We start from the raw sequence: 21,477 nt of genomic DNA on the forward strand, positions 1-21,477 counted from the left end.
GATCTGTAAATCTGTTACTGTGTGTTCCCTTGGACAAAAGTGATGGGAGTGGTAGGGTGGTTACATGGAGGGTGTGTTTATATTTTCAGTCTTGTTTTTAATCACAAGCAACCAAACACAAAATAGGATCTTGTAACTGCCCTAAAAGGAGTGTTTCAGGAGAGTGTAGTATAATCAAACCAGTGAGATTCACACAAATGAGAGAAGCACAGTTGAGAGAAGAGGCCAAAAGAGAAACATAGCACAGGTTTCTTCTGGTCTTAGATGGTGCCTGACTGCAGTGGAGTATGGTATGGCTACACTGCAATTAAAAATCTCTGAGCTGATTTGGGCTCAGGCTAAGGGCTGTTTAACTGCAACGTAGATGCTCAGGCTCAGGCTGAAGCCTGAGATCTAGGCTCCTGCAAGGTGGGAGGGTCCCAGAGCTTGAGCTGTAGCCCAGGCCCCAATATCTACGCTGCAGTTAAACAGCCCCTGAGCCCGAGCCAGCTGGCATGGACCAATAGCGGGTTTTTAATTGCAGTGCAGATGTACACAAGGAAAGCTCCATATGGAGATCCCACCTCTTTTTGCCAATATGTCCCTATTAGGAAAAACTAATGTCAAGAAAAGAGATGAGACTGTGGCGTGACACTCCATATTCTTCATAGAAATAGTGTTATGATGTGAACACAGTCTAACTAAGATATTTTATGTAAGATGAGTCCTGCAAGGTATCATCAGAAAGGCTGTAATTTACTGAATGTGATTATCCAATTAGTATACGTGTATCATTTCTGTATCTAAAGTTAGGAATATTAACTATGTAACAATTACAACTGTGTGTGTATTTGGAAGCCACCCCCAGACAACAGGCCACCAGCTTTGATGGGCCATTAGGAAAAAACAATAAGACTTAGAAGATTCTAATCTTTCTCCTTCCTGAGAAGCATCCTGGGACACAGCTGTGACACTACTAGATCAGGTGGTCCTGTCACCTGGTACTAAACACGGTCTTGCATTTCTAGTAATTTTCCACCAGAAGGCAGGGAGGGGAGTCAAAACTGGGAAACAAAAGATTCCTGCCTTATGTAAATTCTACTTCAGGTTGGGGAGTAAGGCAAACAGGACTCTTCTCCATTGCCTTAAAAGAGAGAACCGGATAAATTCATGGTGGTTAAGTCCATTAATGGCTATTAGCCAGGATGGGTAAGGAATGGTGTCCCTAGGCTCTGTTTGTCAGAGGATGGAGATGGGTGGCAGGAGAGAGATCACTTGATCATTACCAGTTAGGTTCGCTCCCTCTGGACACCTGGCAATGGCCACTGTTGGTAGACAGGATACTGGGCTGGATGGAACTTGGTTCCTTTGTCTCTTCAGATACTTTGAGCAGTCTTTCTTCTTGGGCAGGAAGGCATAGAGACATAAGATGATAAGAATGGCTGTACTGGGTCAGACCCAGTACAGCCATTCTTATCATCTTATGTCTCTATGCCTTCCTGCCCAAGAAGAAAGACTGCTCAAAGTATCTGAAGAGACAAAGGAACTGAATGGTGGGAAAGGCAAGGGCTGAGTCCAGACTGAGACAGGAGTCTAGTCTGTAAAGAGAAATACCTGGAACTCTAAACTACAGAAACTTTGCAAGTTGCCTAAAACAAGATTTAGGGTGAGAAATTATTTCTTGAAACCAGTTTCTTTAAGATTTTAAGCTTAGTATGCATGTTTTGTTTTATTTGCTTAATCTGTCTTGTTCTGTTTGCTATCCCTTATAATCACTTAAAATCTGCCTTTTATAGTTAATAAACTTGTTTTTGTTTATTAATAAACCCAGTTTGTGCTAATTCTAACCGGGGGGGGCGGGCAAGAAGTTGTGCATATCTTCCTCCACACTGAGGGAGGGGGCGAATTTATGAATGTACACTATATAGATTTCTCTACAGTGCAAGGCAATATTATTTTGGGTGTAGTTTCCAGAGGGAAGCTGCACTTGAGTGCTGGGTGATTTCATAACTGACCCTTCCCAAAGAGAACTGTTTGCAGACTCTGTGTGATTCGGCAGCTGGTGTGTCCCTACCTGTGAATGTGCTGCCAGAGACTAGAGAGTCTAATTCAGCAAAACATGGAGAGGGAGCCCAAGTTAGTGGAGCAGCAGGCTCAGTGAAATCCCAGTACATCAGGTGGCATCCCAGAAGGGGGGTTCAACCCGTCACAGAGGCCACCTGCTGGCATCTACCTTCAGCCTGGACGAAGTGGGGAGACACTGCTCTTAGGGGGACCTGAGCTGGGTTGTTCATGACTGGCCCTCCCTGACCCATGCCTAACCCTGCTGCCTCCACCTGGCATTATTTAGAGGAACTGGGCAGAAGGCTCCTTGAGTAGCTGTTGTAATTTGTTTGCATTAGTCATTCATTTGCTTTGTTGGTTGTGTAGGGTTTAGACTGATTCTTTATCTGTTCCACCCTCTTCCTAATTCAACTACCTCTTGTTTAAGAACCAATCTGCTGGAGGCACCAGCCCTAACTAAATTAGTAATCAGGGACAAGTTACTGCAAGGAAACCCTTTTAATCCCTGCAAAATCATACTATGGATGTAAGTGTCTTTGCCCTAAGAAAGATGGATGGGCTTGGAGAACAGTTGACTGGAAAAACAGAGAGAGAATCTGAGGAAGAAGGACTGTGGGGAAGAGATGTAAAGGCCAGGGGAAAGGAAATGATACAGTATCCCTAAAGAGGCTGTTGTAGAGCAAGAAGGTCTCCATCTCATTGCAGGGTTTGCCCAGGGTTGCCCAGAGGATTCAGGAGGCCTGGGGTCTTCGGCAGGGGGCCCCCACCACCGAATTGCCGCCAAAGACCTTGCACTTAGGCAGCAGGTGCCAGGGCGGAAAGACACCGCCCCGCCGCCGAATTGCCGCCAAAGACCTGGAACGGAAGAAGCTCTGGGGACCCGGGCCCCATGAGAGTTTTCCGGGGGCCCCAGAGCGAGTGAAGGACTCTGCTCCAAGGCCCTGAAAAATTCTTGTGGGGCCTGGGGCAAATTGCCCCGCTTTCGCCCAGCGGCCTTGGGTTTGCCAGAAACCGCCAGCCCCTAGATATGGTGCCTGATCAGGTTTTCTAAAGCTTTACAAGAACTCAAAGCAACTTCTCACAATCGTCAGTGAAGATATTTTTTCCCAGGCTTTCAGAGGAATGGAAATTGTCATTGTGTTGATAGGAGATGATAGAAATTTGTATGTGGGTGTTCTGGCAAAAACAGGAGTTCTTAGTCATTAAGACTTTTATTTAAAGATGTGTGCATCCTGTGACATTCTGCTAATATTTCAACAAGGAGCACCCTCTAAGTGTTCTACCTCATTTGACCTGCCTTCATGTCCTCAAAACACACCAGTTCCCTTCCCTGCTCCTTTCCAAATCTCTCAATCTTTAAGAATAAAAGAGTGGCTGTACTGGGTCAGACCAAAGGTCTGTCTAGCCCAGTATCCTGTCTACTGACAGTAGCCAATGCCAAGTGCTTCAGAGGGAATGAACAGAACAGGTGATCGTGAAGTGATCCATCCCCGGTCACCCCTTCCCAGCTTCTGGCAAACAGAGGCTAGGGACATCACCGCTGACCACCCTGGCCAATAGCCATTGATGGACCTATCCTCCATGAATTTAACTAGTTTTTAAAACCTTGTTATAATCTTGGCCTTCACAACATTCTCTGGCAAGGAGTTCCACAGGTCGATAGTGCGTTGTGTGAAGAAATACTACTTTTTTGTTTTAAACCTGCTGCCTATTAATTTCATTTGAAGACCCTTAGTTCTTCCACTCCAGCTCTTTATCTCTGCATCCCTCTGTCTCTGCATCCCTCATTCCACTGGCAGACAGGATGTCCTGCGATTGCTGGCTGTAAGAGGGTTTGTCATATGGGGAGCAGTTTCCCATCTGGTGATGGGCTGGGTTATCTGTTGCAGAATGATGTTGTCCTTTGGTTCTTGAGGTAGACAACTCATACCTGTATAGCAAAAAAGTGTTAGGTTAAGAACTAAACGTATGTCTACGCTTATCGGGGATCGACGATGCAGCGATTGATGGACTGGGGGTCAATTTTAGCAGGTCTAGTGAAGACCCATGAAAGCGCTTTCCCGTTGACTCTGGTGCTCCACCGGAATGAGGAGTGTAAGGTAAATCAACGGGAGCTGACTCCAGCTACGTAATTCACATAGCTGGAGTTGCATAACTTAGGTCGACTTACCCCCATACTGTAGACCAGGCCTAAGTAGAAATTAGGTTGTTAGGCTAAGTGTAGAGGAGTATAGGAAATTGTTTGTTAGCCTGAGTAAAAGTTAGAGATGATGGAGACAATCCGATGGAAAAACACATTAGCAAGGATGTTGCAGCTATGTTTTGGTTTTAGCATGGTTTTTTAAAGAGTATTTTTGAGAATTTTGAATGGTTTTTTATTAAAATGCTATTTATATTGATCGCATGGGAAGGCCATTGGTGCAGATGTTTTTTTAAATAATGTGTAATGTAAAGAGCCAGTGAAGAGGTGGCAGAAATGTGAATATGGTAATAAATAGGTTTAATGTCAATTAGTATTATAATAGTTGTTAAAAGGAGTAGCCTTGCTAAATTGTAGAGAGTTACAATTTATACCAGAAGGATACTATTAGCCTGGTTACAGAGTTATTCTGTTGTCAGTGGACTAATTATCCGTTGATATGCCATTCCGTGTTTGAATGCTAATACTAATGTAGTACCTGTGTAAATAGTAATTGTTAGCCTGTTTATTCAGAAGAAAAATGATTAGTTAAGCAAAGTTTGATTCTGTCATTCAAAGTGTCGTCCAGGGACATCTACTAAAATAAATTGTCTGTCTGTCTAACTGATCTAGAGGCTTGAACTTGAAAACTAAGTTTGGTTTATTGCAGTCTTAGCTTTAAAAATTTAGTATTAATTGGGAACATTTTAAAAACCAAGTTTACACCTGATTGACTGACTGGAGCTCTCTCTCACCTGGTGTGTGGAGGTGATGGGATTGGGTTTACCCCAGTGGGGGATGGGCTGTAAGCCTTACTCCCGGGATCTGTCTTCAGACTCCATGCTGGGTCTGGGAGAAAAGGCAGCTGGAAGAGAACTGGTTATAATGGCTATAGGACTCAGCTGGAGACAGTAGCAGTTTCCTCCAGTCTTTCCCTGGTGTAATGCTGGAGCAGCTGGTGAGAGTCATAGCGACAATGTGGAGTCTGCTATGGGCACCTAACTGGTGGCGACATCTCTTGCAGCATATGCCTGCAGAGAGAGCTGAATATTTTAACAAGCAAAGCCAGCTTAGAATTTGGGGGCAGGTTACAAACCCTATTATTGCTTGCACCCAAATGTAACCAACTTCTGTCTCTAAGTCTCACATGTCTCTGCCTGAGCCTGGCCTAAGGACTTCAGGAAGGGCTATTGACATAATGCGTTGGGGTGCATCACAAACTAATCTTATTTTTTTTTATTTTACATAAATATGTTCAGTAGCCCCAGCCTCCTGCTGTGGACATGAAGCTCAGCTGTATAGTCCTCCTTAGGAACTGGCTTGTATCAATTCACATTTTCAAAGGTGCTGTGCAAAGAATGGTGTTAAATACATTCATTTAAATAACCCCCTTTACGGTCAGATTCTTTTTTACACGGTCCACGTGCCAGCTGTTACCCAGGGGCTTGTGTGAGCCCCCTCCACCTCATCAGTGCTCCAAAGGACCATATCCCTTTTTAAAAAACAACAATGTAGAATTAAAAAAATAAATAAATACAGGATAAACACAATAGCACCTCTATTCTTGTTTTGCACTCAGCATGAGTAGTTTTGCTGACCCAGCATGAATCCAAACTGCACCATGATGAAAAGTACTTGACAATGTGCTAACATAGGGGTTCTCAAACTGGGGGTCGGGAGCCTTCAGATGGTTGTGAGGTTATTATATGGGGGCGTCACGAGCTGTCAGCCTCCATCTCAAACTCCGCTTTGCCTCCAGCATTTATAATGGTGTTAAATATATTTAACAAGCGTTTTTAATGTATAAGGGGTGGTCACATCCAGAAGCTTGCTGTGTGAAAGGGGTCACCAGTTCAAAAGTCTGAGAACCCCTGCACTAACAGCACTGCTGGGTTAACTGCTGCCCCTCACCCCTCCTCATATCTTAAAATCTCCTCCCTTCAGGCCCAGGTTTTGGGCTGTCACATCTCTCGGGATGGAATCGCATGATTCTCTCACTGAGACCAGGCCTGGGTTGCATTCCATTGTAATAACCCATGATTAGCTCCTCAGGCCTGATTTTATCTTTGTTCCTGCAGTTCTGTTTTCCCCAGGAGTAATGACAACGGTCAATACAGTGACCAAACAGTTTCCTTAAAGCGAAGTATTATTTATTTAGAGCAAACATATTTAAAGGAGAACTTATCTTAAAACAAAAAAACAGACTATACACATCTAGATTTTTCTCTAAGCCATTGCCTGGATCTGGGAAGGCCAAACTTCTGTATGCTTCTTCCACAGAGTCTCTCTGTGTCAGTCTGCTTCCCTAGGCAGCTTCTGATCAGTGACCTTCCCCTTCTTCTCTTGAAGAGTATTTAACTGTTCTTGCAACATGTTGGAGCGGGGATCTTTGAAGCTAACTTCTTGCCCCATTGTCTATCAAGTCTGTGCCTGACCCTTCTTATCTAGGCTTTCTTGTTTGCTCTTTCCATAGCCCACTATTAAGTTAGGCTGATCTAGTGTATAGGAAATGCTAATAAACCACCATAATTAGACAAAAACAACAAGGCTTCCTTGTGGACAAATTAATATATTTTAGTCTCTGAGGTGCCAAAAGGACTCCTTGTTTTTGCTGATACAGACTAACACGGCTACCACTCTGAAACCTGTCATAATTAGACAGTTACTTTCCTTCACTGATCAGGTTGCGTTATTGATGATGATTATTGCAGCTCGTTCTTCTTAGATATTACAAAGCAGCTCCACTTCTTCTTCTGTCACAAACTCACTGGGGTGTGATTAGATTATATTTTTTTTAAAAAATTAGGGAACCAACTTTTCCACTTGTTCACTTGTATCACAAAGTTCATTCCTGAAATGTGAAGACAGAAACTATGGGATTACTGAACAGAGTTATTAAGCTTTATGAATTACTTTGAGGTAGTTAGAAAGTCCAACCAGTTCAAGGCACCTTTGGCTAAATCATTGATCAATGTTTATCATGATAATGAACTTTGCTGCTATTTACTTAGAGGCCATTCCATAAGTTAATGAATGTCAGAGATACAGCAGAGGGCACCCTTTGACTTTAGTAGGCCAACAATAGGTATGCATTAAGTAGCCCATAAGCCAGTCTATCCTAATTTACGGCATGGGACCTCAATGACGCATCAGAACAGCTGAATGAAGCCACAGGGCAGGAAAAAGGCACATTCTGGACGGGAAAAATTGCATGAACCCAGGTCCACCCTGCTCCTATCCTGAGTATGCCTCTACTGCTGTGGATTGAAGCAGCAGCTAGTCTCTTGAAACCTTCCTTCTTCCTGGCTTCTGTTGGGCCCCATATCATAAGCCTCATGAGCAAGTTTACAAGGACATAGTTGTAGGGCTCAGATTTTATATTCTGAAAGCCAAAATTTTTTCTCTGTTTTCTGTGAAGTTCAGATCAGCTATGAATGCGGGAGGAGAAGGAAGAAGAAAAATATGGTGAGAGGGAATCAAAAGAGAAATAGACAGAAATACACAGGAAGTAAACAACAAGACAAGTAAGAGATGATGGCAGCTGGGGACACAGGTATACTCATGCCAAGGGGTGCACCTACAAAAACAGGTGAGGAGGTCCTGATTATGTAGCTACTGGTGTGTGTGATTAAGTAAATGCAGAGTTAAGGAGCAGTGCTGGGTGAAATTTTTTGGCAGATTTTTTTTTTGGCTGAGGGAATGCAGATTTAGTGACACTGAAACATTTTACAAATTAATGCCAAATTGTTCACATAAAATAATCCAAACAAACATCCAAATATGTAAACATTTCAGTATTTGGCTTGAAATAACTTTTTTTTGTTTTGAAATTTCCTTTTATTTTAAAAATGGTCAAAACTGAAAACAAAACACTTTTTTTTGGTTCAAACAGAATTTGTTCAACCTGAAAAATGTCAGTAAACCAAAAAAATCTGTTATTCACACAGCTTTATTAAGGAACTCCAAACAACCTTAACTCTGCCCCCATATCCTTTATACATAGCACTCTCTTTGTAGAAGGTAGACAGCAATCTATGACAAATATCACAACTAACTGACATCTTAGTGGGTTGGCCAGGAGCCTTTAGGGGTAGGAACACTTTAAACCCTGGGTAATTTGATAACTTTCAGTGTGGACTTTAAGAAGTCCACTCACTGCTGCTGGACAGCAACAGCAACTATGGTTTACAAAGCAGGGAATAGGTCTTCTCCGGTAAGGGGCCCACCACGTGTATAGTGAAGGATTATTATTATTGTTGGTGTCACAATGGTACCGACCGGCCCCAATCAGGGATCAGAGCCCCATTGTGTTAAGAAGCATACATACGTGATAGACAGTTCCTGCCCCAAAGATCATATGGGATTTGCATATGACATGAGACAGCAAGAGGGAGAACAAGATAGCAGTGAAACAATCAGATGATATTTTGTAATGGCAGCAGAAGTGTTACGATTGCTGCTTTAGCCATTATCTAGAGTTTTGTAGACATCCCTTTTCTCCACAGGGCTTGACTTCTGCAGGTCAAGTCAAACTTGTCTAAGGCAAGTGGTAAAGAAAAACTGACTCAATACAATTTTACTAAACGGCACAATTTCGACAGGGCAGGATCTGCGTCCCGCACAAATGTCCCCAGGAAGAATTTCTCTAAACTGAATTGCCATCTAATAAGCATCAGCAAGATATTCCTACCTGCAGACAGCTCTTTTTCTGAGGAAATTCCATCTAGGCATCTTCTCTCACTCAGGTCCTGACTTCCGAACCCTAACAATAAAATAGCTCACGTCAAAACAAAATGAGCAAACAAACTTCCTGGCCTGGAGGATATGTGCCTCTCTGAGGCCGCTGAGGAGGAATTCTAAGCCTTCCCCAAATTGATCTCCTTTATCAGCCACTCGCATTACTAGTGTGTCCCCTTCCTGGCTGAGAAGACCTGGTAATGATCCCTTTGGTACTTCTCAGTACCATTCTAAGAGTCAGACTGGGTTGCCTCAGAGCAATCCCTGCTTTCCTTTTCCCAGTTCACTGCATCTCTCTAAGGAGATGTGTGCTGCCTTTGCAAGACCAGGGGGTGAGAGAGGTGCTAGAGATCTGAATTCCCCTGTGGAGCTGTATGTCTTGTACTTCACTGGGCTTACATCTGTCCCCCACTCATAAGGACAAGCACACTGTTCTTTATCTGGCATGCCCTATTTTTTGCGTAATACCATGTATGTTTGTGTCACTGTATAAATGCACTGTAATAATACAGTAAACACTGTGTCAGCACAATTCTAATTGTTTAATGTTACAAAAGTTTAGTGGAGAGTAGGAATTCGTTAGAGGAGTGGTTTAGTTTTTCTGTTCAGTGCTTTGGATGTTTGAGGGGTGGGGTTAGGGAACAAATAGGCTTGGTTAAAAGGCCCCAAGTCATATATTCATAGCAGCAAATTGGAGGAACAACTTCGAATCTCTTTATCCAGCAGGACAGACTATCAGCAAGAGAAATCAAAGCAAGCAAGAAACCAGAGTTAGCAAACTGTGAAAGAGACAGACAGCATGAGCACTTCCGGCAAAGTAAGCAAGCAATTCATTTAAGAAAGTTCTCCTCATTGCAGGTGATAAAGAAACTGGTACAGAATTGTTGATTTTAAATTTGTGACTCTTAATATTTTAATAATTTAGAGAACTCTTAAATACTGGTTGGAATAAACATGGTATGGAGTGTTTGCTGCGCTGCCCAAGAAAATAAGCACTATGCTGAGAATGAGCAACAAAGGTTAAATGCAGAACTTTGCTTTTCAAACACACCCTATCAAGACACAGCAGCAAAATCAAAATGAAACCCTCTTGTTTGTGTATTTATTTTCATATCTGATTGTTTAGCTGAGTACATTTCAGGTTCATTTTTTATTAAGCCCTTATTAAATTCTACATTTATGCAGTGTAGCACCTTTGTTCTGAAAAATCAGAACGCGCTTTAAGCTGTGGGCATAGGGATAGTGTTTTTCTATTTTATCTTCCTTTAAAAATAATTAAATACAAAAAATCAAGACTAAGTTTATATAGTCTTAAGTTTGCAAATGTAACTGTAGAAATGTCCATTCAGAACCAAAGTTCACACAGCACTTGTAACTTAACCATGTTGAATATGTATCTTAAATAAACAATGAACAACTACTGCAAAATAGGGCTAAATTATGGTTGCTTTGGGAAACAATATGTGAATATTATCTACTGATCAAAATCATTTATTGAATATTTTCCTATTCAATATTAAATATGCAAAATTTATAATTTCACCAAAGATAAATGAATGAGTATTTAGACCTCTACTAGGCTCTATAGTTTCCATGCTGTTGTAGATGGCATTGATAGATTTGGTTTCCTACATTTCATAAAAGGTACTAAAAACCCTTGATATAAGAATAATGGATTTTGATAGATGAACATGAGCCCTGCCAGATGGAACACCTAAAGAAAGAAGATACATCACTGAAAGACTTATTAAGAAAGTTCTGTTGAGACTATATTGTTTGTTTGTTTGTCCAGCTTCCCCCCACCCCCACTTGTGCCCTATATCTCTATTTAAAATGTGATCTTTTACTTCAGCTGTAAATTGATGTTGAACATCCTTACATCTGACAGACCTCATGGAGCATTTTTATTAGGTCTGTCTTTATAATGGATTACAGTCATTCCCATCTTAAGTCAGTGTGCTGGGGCTGAACTATTTTGTTGCACTCTGCTATTATTTTGTAAAACTCAATTTTTTTTGTTCAGATAATAGGATTTATTACTAATTGGAAATGTTTCTTATTTTGTATTTTTGTTAAACAAAAATTGGTATTTTCTCACCGCTCTGATAAAATCCTTTTGCATTTGTGAAGCTGTCTGGAGTAGGTGACAAGCATGAGTGACAATCTCGGGGCAGACTGTGAGGAAGCAGGGCTCAAACCCCAAATTCATTGGGAGTTCTACACTTAAATTTCACCAACCAAGAAGGGTGAACTCCAAGCGCTATAGCAACTTAAGCATGGAGTTACAGATAGTCTCCTGGCATAACCCAGTCTGTATTGCCACTCGGGCAAACTTGCCTTTTGTGATAGATGGTCCCTTACACTAAATAAATAAATAAAAAAATAAATAAAAAAATCACAAGCAATATTCAGGGTACTTCCAGTCCCAAAGGACCAGTCACTTACCCCAGCTCAATTGCATCTTAGATCTCACACCAAAAGACAATACTTGTAGCCAGTCCTATAATAAACTAATTAAAAGTTTATTAACTAAAAAAAGAAATGTTATTTACAAGGTTAAAGCAGGTGAACAAATGAGTTACCTTTTGGAACCTAAGATGGTAATAGACGCTGTTGCGATATGCAAGCATTCCATGTTCTTGAGAGCTAATCCGAGCTAAGCCACTTGAGGATCACTTGCTTTTGTTTAGAAATATAGCCCTCTCTGAATGCCAAGCACCATAGTGATGCAGTTCCTTCTGGCCAGGGATTTTTATATCTTTCTCCCTGAGTTCAAACTCATGGGACAAGTGTTTGTGCCCATCTCTTCTTCATGGGTGGACGTGTGAGAGGGGAGAGACAATCAACAAAGTCTCTGGCCTTTTAATGTTTCACAGTGGCTTATTTGGTTTCAATGGCCCTTCTTGTGTGAAGGACCAGCACTTTACGTTAATTGATGCTTCTTTCCTGTTTGAGTTATGCAGTTACAGATTTACATGTAAACACTCAATATAACTTTATACCATGGGATATGGAGGTTATAATGAGATCAGTACATCCTACAAATATTTCATCAGGTCTAAAGACATTCTTATAAATTAACCATCTCTTTTAACAACACTAACACACAGCTGAGCCAGCTTGGTTTTCAGCTGTGCATTTGTGAGGGTTCGGGGAGGCCTAGAGGCCTTGGCATGAGCTTGCCAGCATTATATATAAACAGGGCCAGCTTTAGGCCGATTTGCCCCGATTCCCCCGAATTGGGCCCCGTGCCTGAGGGGGCCCCGCGCCGCAGCGTCTCTCCCGGAAGCAGCGCTCTGTGTCTCCCGGAAGCAGCAGCTGTTGCTGCTAGGCAACGAGAGACGCTGGCCAGCAGAGGCAGGTGCGTGGGTGTTGCAGGTCAGGTGGAGGGACGGGGGAGAAGACACATGTGCTTTGCAGCCTTCCTTCCCCTCCCCTCCCCCCAACACTCACCTGGATGAGACGCCGAGGGAGCTTCTGGTCCGGTGGGAGACAGGAATCTCTGCAGTGGACCTCACTCACCTGAGCAGCTGCTGGGGCTTCCAACAGTGAGTGTTTGACCCTGTGATTCCCCATAGGTTTGTAATAGTGGGTTGGTTTTGTGGTTTTCAGTGGTGTTGCTGTTTGAGGGTGAATTTGTGCCTGCCTGTGTCTGTTTCAAAACTAAAGTTGGGATCATGTAACCCAGGAAAAAGCCCCAAGCTGGTACTTAGTGCTGTGAACTCCAGGTGAGAAAGAGAGGGAGGTTTGGAGGAGGAAATCAAATATGTCAAGAGGGGAGAATGTGAAAGGTCTGCAACAAGACAGGCTGAGATTTATCCCCCTCCCCCCAAGGGGAAACTGAGGCACGGTGTGATCTGATTCCCCTCTCCAAATTATTTTGCAAAGGAAGGGGACTGGGGCTCCTATCCAAACCAGTTCCCTTCCCATCAACTCTGCATTCCCTGCTGCAAGACCGCTGTAGGGGCTGAATATTTCCATTAAACTATGGCTCCTTCGTTTGCCCTACAAGAATAAATTAGACCTGCTTGCGGGGGGCTATTCCCCCCCAAAGGTGTGTGGATATTAAGGTTTTTTTTGAGGGGGGGCATGATAATATTCCAGATCAATCAAATGCCCAGCTCAGCTTTCTAGCCATCCAGCAGCTCTAGGACAGGGAAGGAAGATGCTCTTGGTGCAGAGTGGTTGCAAAACTGGTGAATTTAGTGGGGGGAGGGGGGTCCAGTTGAAATCCTGCCTGATGCAGCCACACAGAATCACTGGCAGCACTGGGAGAGGCCAGGAGTGGAAACAGGTGGCCTGGGGATGGGGGGACATTTGCCCTCAGTCCTGCGCTCTGGGATGGACTAGGCTGGGTGGTGGGTTCAGTCTAATCTTCCAGCTTGTTGCTCTCACTGGGGTTTGTGGTTTTCATCTGGCTCCACTGAAAAGATCTAACGAGCCCACTAGAAAACGGGGGTGAGAGAGGCAGGAAAGGGTGTGTAAAGGGTTAAAGTGACCCATCAACGAAAGAGTAAAACCAGAGTTTGACTGGGTTTCCCCCCAGCCACCACTCCTGCAAACACTGGGCGAGCGGCAGCCCCATTCCCCACCGAGGCTATGGTGAGGGCAGCAGAGGAGGAAGGAAGCCACATGTGACGGCAGTCCCCTCCTTCCCCCCCCCCCCAGCACCACTCCCTCCTCTCCGACCCCCAAACTCTGTCCCAGAGCCTGCACCCACCCCTCCGCACTCCCTCTCAGAGCCTGCACCCCACCCCGTGCCCCAGCCTGGAGCCTGCACCCAGCACCCAAACTCCGTCCCACTCAGCCTGGGCAAAGCTCTCCTTGGTCTGGCTCCCAGCTCCTCTCCTTCAGCTGTCTGGAGGTGCTGCCTTCCACACCTTCCTAATTCACACCTCATTCATTCAAAAGGGCAATTGATTACAAAGTGGGGGGAAGATCTTATTCTATTCCTAGCAAAAAGACACTTTTCTTTTACCTTAATTACACTACCTTTGGGGCCTGCTATAACATATTACCAAGGTTCAATACAAAGTCATATAAAAGTTATACAAAAATGCATAATGCAGAGATTTATCTACAACTGCATTGATTGACTGCTGTGTGCAGTAATATAGTAACCCCTGGGTCTTTGAATGAGGCTTTATACTTGGGAAGGAGGTGAGGGGGCAAGTGGCAGGTGGGCAAAGAGGCAAGCACTGAGCCAGCAGGAGCGGGCATGAGGGTTTCTGGCAGGGGAAGGAGAAGGTGAAAGGAGGCGAGTGATGGGTGGGGGACTGACTAGGAGGGATGCAGCAAGTTGTGGGGGGCTAGGGGGTGAAGGGTGTGATGGTGGGACTGAGTATGGAGGGGGCAAGTCCTATTTTACTGCTGTGATCTGGTCACCGTATGTGTGCTGTTTCTTCCCCCCCGCCAACCTTGTTTCGATGGGGCAGAGCTGGGGAAGGAGGGTTTGTTTCCACGGGGCCAGGTGGCGCTGGGAGAGAAGGAGGGGGCAATTTTATATTAATAAGGAAATATTTTATAAATTTTAATAAAATAAACATTAGTGAAGAAAATCAGTTGTATAACTATCAAAACAAATTATTTTCCTAATATGAAAGTGCAAATCAGCTAATTAATTAATGCAACGTATGTAATAGATAATTTTGTCATTATTTATATAGTTATGGAAAGTAAATAATACATGGAAGAAATGAAAGGGGTTTTTTTAAGTGTTTTTTTGTTTTAGTCATCCCTGCCGGGTCCCCATCGAAACTGTTCGAATTGGGCCCCGCACTTCCTAAAGCCGGCCCTGTATATAAAGGCCCAGTCCTGCAAAAACATATACATGTGCTTAACTTGGTGGACTGTGGGCTTGATCTCGCTGGCACTGATGTCAATGGCAATATTGTGCCATGTGAGTCATCCTAGTGCACTCAATAAGACAAGTCACAGTGTGGAAAGTTAAACACATGCTTAAATCTTTGAACGATCCAGGCTGAAGTTGCTCATTTTTTAATGTTGTGGTGTTTTCTATAATTACGCTAGTTAGCTTTTATAATGGGCATGCTTAAAAAGTCCATTTTAATTTTAGTGGTGCTAGTAACCAGTTTTTCATTGAAAAGTTCTTTTTAAAAAAAAAAAAAATGCCATGCAATCTTTTGACAGACGTTCTTTTTTCACTAAAAATGTCATGTCTTCCTAATATTTAGAATTTTTCATAGAAAGTGTCAAAATAGTCCAAATTTTTTATTTGCTGAAAACCCCCTTTTCAGTAAACAATAAATATCTATAACCCTTTTTGATGATGATTTGAATAATGCTTTATGTAAATGCTTCAGAATTTTTTTTAAAAATTGACAGATTTTAATAAAAACAAAGAATCAATTTCCAAACCTTTCAAATTAAAACAAGTTTGAAACTTTAAAATGTTAAACTAGTTTTTTTCTGTTTTTAACCAGCTAATATTTTGAGAGAAATTCCTGGTTCCAGTGGCATTTCCCATTTTAAAAGTCACGCCTACAGGTAGAATCTTTTACAGTGGAATGAACTTTTAAAAGTGGAGTAGTCACATGTTAAAAGTCCAACAAGAGACAATGGTATTTAAATTTAAAGGGTTTTTTTGTCAAGTCTATTTTTTCTTTCAAATGAATTTTCATAATTTAGAGAAATATGATTCTGGAAATGTCAGCAGAGAAGTAACTCAGTGATCCCTTTAAACTAAGTTAATTTAAAATATTTCAATATATTCATGCAGCAAGAATCCTGGATTTAACTTCAAGATTTTTTCTGTCTTCCCCTCATTTAATAAAGGCCAGAAGTTGATGGAAGAATTCCATATTTTTCTTATGCCACTTTTCATTTTAGAAATTCCCCCAAGGACAAACCCGCCCAAGCACAAGGGGAGGAGCCAGATGCTGCCCTTGCTCAGTGTTCTTGTCTTGCAAGAGCAGCCAGGAGCAGAGTTAACCTGATTTACATAAGGCTACTTTTGCACTAGGGTCTAGTCCCTGGTCTATGTGCAGAGCAGCAGGAAAGGTGTGGCCTTTTAAGAGGGAAGGAGAGAACAACACACACAGAAAAGAAGTGGGAAGAAAGTGAGCAAACAAAAAACTAGGAGTACAGAAGCAAGGAAGAGCCCCCCTCGGTGAGCGAGAAGAAACCAACAAAACAAGGCACAAGGGAGTTGCAACCATGGTTTTGCATCAATTGATCTACATTTAGGGACTGAGTTTGGTTCCTGGTTTGCTGATCCTGATATTGTAATTGTTCTAATGTGAGTGTAAATATTTGCATTTGCAAAGGGCTAGCTCAAGTGCATGCATATTATACACCAACGAGCCACAGTCAGGGATTGAAAATCAAAACCTTTAACATCCTCCTATTATAAATAAGCGGGTCTGGAGGGAGAGCCTCCTCCCAAACGGGAGATAAAGTTCCTGATTTCTTAAATGATGAAAAAGGAGTAGAGGGATAGGATCTAAAAATGGGTTATTTTGGCTGGGTTCAACAGTTAGAACCCTGAAGCTGTATCTGAACTTCTACTGAATAATTTTGCCAACAGAACAAATTTTAAGTTTGTTTTTAACTTACTTGTATAGTATTTTGCAAATATGTCTTGCAAGGTTCCTACCAAAGAATTAAAATATAAACAAAATATGGGGGAAAGGAGGGCAACATACAATTTAGTTGCTAAGTAGTTGGTTATATTTACCATGGGTTTTGTTAGCTCTGTGTGTGTGTGTGTGTGTATTGGATGCAATTTTTTAGAGAGAAGAATGGGGTTTATAGGCTGCATGAATATGGATATTGGAGGAATAGATCAAAGCCTCAAGCATGAAATATGTCTCTGCAGAAGACAAAGCTTTCTCAGCAACTGACTATGACTCTGGAATTCATTCTTTGGTGATATCATGATGACCTCAGCATCTTTGTCACAAAATGCAAAAGCTACTGCATTTTGACCTAGCCTGCCCATCATGATATAACAGTTGGGGTGGGGGAGGGGGGAAATACCTCCCGCCAAAATAACAAGCCATATAACAGACTACTTACTACAAATCACTATCTTGTGTATGGGGAGATGTTCAGAAATCTTCTTTATGAAGGCTGTCTGAGACAGAAAGATGCTAAAAAAGGAGCTCTAGGAGCTAGAAAAATTGTTATACGATATCTTATTTCAGTGTATCCTCTCACTTAGGGCTGGTTTACACTGCGGGGGAGGGGAAATCAATCTAAGATAGGCAATTTCAGCTACGCTATTTGCGTAGCTGAAGTTGAAGTATCTTAGTTTGACTTACCTGACCGTCCTCATGGAGGTGAGTTGACTGCCGCGGCTCCGCCGTCGATGCTGCTTACTCCTCCTGCTGAGGTGGAGTACGGGGGTCTATTTGCGATAGATCAATTACTACCCGCCGATTCGGCGGGTAGTATAGACTTACCCTTATGCAGAATGACTCAATCCTGCATTCCTGGTAGTACTCCCAAAACCAATATATGCTCAAGACTTCACTGGGAGTTTTGATTGCAAAAAAAGAAATGCAGGACCTGACCCAGAGTCAGTAATTGTACACACATGTAAACCCAGACTGGAGTTTGCCAGCTACTAGAGTGCCAAACTCATGCCTCTGAAGTTGCAGACTAAATGTGGGACAATGACCTTCAAAATGAGGGACAACACACCTTGAAATGAGGAACACTATAAGGGACATTAAGTTTTCATTTAAAATACCCTGGAACTTTCTATAATGAAAATTAACAGTGATTTTGTGCACTAAAGCCCTACTTCGTATGTGAAGTTTGAGAGCAGCCCTGAGGCATCTCCTTGCACAGCACTGCAATGCCCTAGTAACTTGGGTATTTCTTGCATTGCACAAAAGGAGTCCACAGGTTACAACTATAGGTGCCCAGAACAGAAAAAGCCCTTCTTCAGCCCTGTCTTTCCTCTCTGCTGTGCTACTTACCACCAGTTGCACTTTCCATTTATGCAGAAAGTTGTGCTCTAGCTGGGGTGGAAGGGTGGGGGAGGAGAAATCTTATTCCTTTTAAATCCCTTCATTAAAGCCTATGCAATAAGTGTCTGCAGAAAATGCATGGGAATCATTAGGAGTGAATACAAAGATACCTTTCATTGTGCTGCTGCTTCCAGCCTCTGAGCTCAGCTGCTGAGTATGCAGTGCTTGGCATGTGCCAGCTGCCACTCAGCACAGTGCAAGAGAAACATGAACCCTCCCTGAAAGATTGAGCCAGGATGCTGTAATCTTGGGATGTGTCATCCCACATCTCTGCAAGGACTGGAGGGAGGGGCAGGGTATTAATTAATTAATTCCCCCCTTCTAGGTGCTATTTGGTAGATTGGTTGCCATTGTCCTCAGTTGTTTTTGTTCATTCCTTCTGTTTCTCTTGAAACAATCACTTTCAACTTCTCCCAGAGCTGAAGTCACCTGACACAGCTCTGACTAGTCCCAAGACAAGAGTTATGCATTCAGAATGTATGTGATCAACAGATCGCATGCCAGCAGCCATGATGGGCCAAGTGAGACAGCTGCAGGAACTCGATGGAATATTTGGAAATATTGGACTTTAGAAAGGATCTCCAGTACAAATAACCTCAAGAGACAAATGCTGACCCATGCAGCATGCACATACCTCACGACACCATAAAGTGGAAACTGAATTAAAGAGAATGGAATGGATTGGTATAATTGAGAAAATCTCTGAGCCAACAGCGTATTGTGTTTCAATAATACCAGTTATTAAAATAAATGACTTAATGAAGATCTTAAAAGACTTAATGAAGCAGCTGCAAGAAAAAAAATGTATCCTCCCACCACTGGATGACTTCCTCCCCAAAGTGAAAGGAGCTACAGAATTCTCCAAGCTGGATACCTTGAGCAGATTCTGGCAAATTCCTTTAGCCAAGAAAATGCTAAACTGACTCTCTTTATCACATCCTTTGGGAGATTTTACTTCCAAAGATTACCTTTTGGGATCACCAGTGCACCTGAACATTTCCGAAGAAAGATGGCAGAATTGGTAACTAACACAAATAGGGTTGTAGTTTTCATGGACAATGCATGGATCTTCAATGGGAGAACACAAAACCCTCAGGATCCTGAGCCTGATCAGTCAGTCTGGATTAAAACTCAACAGTGAAAAATGCATTTTTCAGCTGCCCCAAATCGTGTTTTTTGGGATGGACAAAGAAAGATGAAATCAGTCCTAGCCCTGAGAAAGTACAAGCAATTAGAGAATTGAATGCACCAACTAATGTACCAGAACTGAGAGAGTATTGGGGATGGTAAATTACCTTGGTTAATACCTACAAAACCTTTCTACAGTGACAAAACCACTGAAATTGGCTATGGTGGCCTGTTAAGGGGCAGATATACCCCATGAGCCCCTTAGGGCAGTATGGCCCTGTGGCCCAAGTTCCTTAAGGCAGGCCTGGGCTTCAGGACAATAGGGTTGGTGGCTAATGTCTAAGTAGCTTCTCTCCTTCCCAGGACAGCATGACCCAATGGCCAGAGTCAATAGGGGTGTCCTGGGGTTCAGGAAGTAAGGCCTCGTGGCCAAAGTCTAAGTAATGGGCTTCACTGGCCCAATTCACCTCCCTGTACGGTGGTGGTGTCCGTGGTATGTTAGATGGGGCAAGGAGACCGGGACCTTCCCTTCTCCATCGGGTTCCATCCAAGCCAGGGCCTTAGGGAACTGATACCTCGCTGCTCAGTGTTGGTCACCTGTTCCTACCATCCCATTCCCTAGGTTGCTTCTTACCCCTTCTCCCGGTGCAGGGGGATCCCTCGACAATAACTGCCTTCTCTCTGTCAACCTTGGCAGTCAACTGGGGTTCAGTAGAGGCACCGACCTGGCTGGAATTGGCATCTGGTGGCTCTGCCACTTTCCCAGAAGGAGCCTGTCGTGCACTTTTACCTTCATCAGCAGTCAGCCCAGACTGAGCTGAGCTGCTCCCTCTTATACTGTGGTTCCAGTCAGAGCATGACCAACAGGTGTGAAGGGTCATGGCTACCTCAGCCCATAGCATGGGATTAACCCCCTCCAGTGGGGTAGGTATTCCCCATCATGGGGCCAAATCAAGAAATAGCCTTCAAAAAGAAAAAAAAAGATTTCAACAGCTCCCATTCTCAAGTACAACAATGTTAACAAACCCACAGTGGTCAGTGTGCTTACAAGCAGCTATGGCCTAGGCGGTGAACTGTTGCAACAACATGGCTCTGAGTGGAAACCAGTTGCATTTTGCTCTTTCACACTCACAGAAGCAGAAAAATGATATGTGCAGATTGATATGCGCGAGCATATGAGAACTTTTACAGATCTCTGTGCAAACTTGATTTCTTTACAGTGATAAGACAATAAACCACTAGTAACATCAGTTAATGGAAAAGACCTGGATCAAGCACTGCTGAAATGTCATCTGTTGCTAAGGTTAATGAGATTTAACCCAATAGCTAAGTGTTTTCTGGGAAAAATTTGGTAGCAGCAGACACTAAGTCATGGAGCCCATGGAGTCACATTCAACTGCCCATGAGGTCGAAGATGATGTAGAAGCATACGTGGATGCTGTGGACACATATAGGCCAGTGTCAGAAGAGAGACTACTCAAGCTACAAAAAGCAATCTTGACAAATGCACAACTTCAGGAAGTTCTAAGTTACATTAGGGGCAACTGACTGAAGTATCTAAAGGACACTAAGGAAGTAACAGGAGACTACTTTGCAGTGTGTGTACAAGTAAATGAGTCAAGTGGACTGAAAATTAAAGGGAATTGCAATTCCAAATGAAATGAAAGGAGAAATCCTAAACTTCATCCATGAAGGACGTCAAGGAGTGACTAAATGTTGTGAACCGGCCAACCAGTCAGTGTGACGGCTGGGCATCAGCAAGGACTTAAAGAATTAAGCATCTGTATGTGAACACTGCAGAACTAACAGACCAACGTGACACACAGAACCTTTAATAACATGACCTTTACCAGGCAGATGTTGGAAGAGACTAGCTGCAGATTTATGCAAATTCAGAGGACATCATTACCTGGTCATCGTGACTATTTTTTCCATGTATATAGAAATAATGTACTTGAAAGACACATACCACGTCACAGTGTTATCAAGAAACTGAAGTTTGCTTTTGCTCACTTTGGTATTCCAGAGCAACTAGTGATAGACAACAAACCACTATTCACTGCAGCAGAATTTAAGTTGTTCCAAACCAAATATAATTTTGATCCTATTACTAGCAGCCTACATTATCCGCAAGCAGATAGAAAGGCTGAGAGATCTGTGTAGACAGCCAAGAAAATTCTACATCAGGAAGAGCCATTCCTTGCTTGAGAGTAGCCAGATTGGATGAAATGGCCAAAAGAGCTTATGAACACTGCTAGAGCAAATGTCGCTCAATTAGAAAATTGATGGGTCTAGAACTTGGTGACTATGTTTATATCAGATTGGATGGAGAAAAAGGATGGACAACTGCAGCTGTCCTAAAGAAAAGGAATTCAATACCAAATCATATGTGAT

The sequence above is a fragment of the Chelonoidis abingdonii genome, chromosome 5, assembly GCF_003597395.2.
Source record: "Chelonoidis abingdonii isolate Lonesome George chromosome 5, CheloAbing_2.0, whole genome shotgun sequence".
NCBI lineage: Eukaryota > Metazoa > Chordata > Testudines > Testudinidae > Chelonoidis > Chelonoidis abingdonii.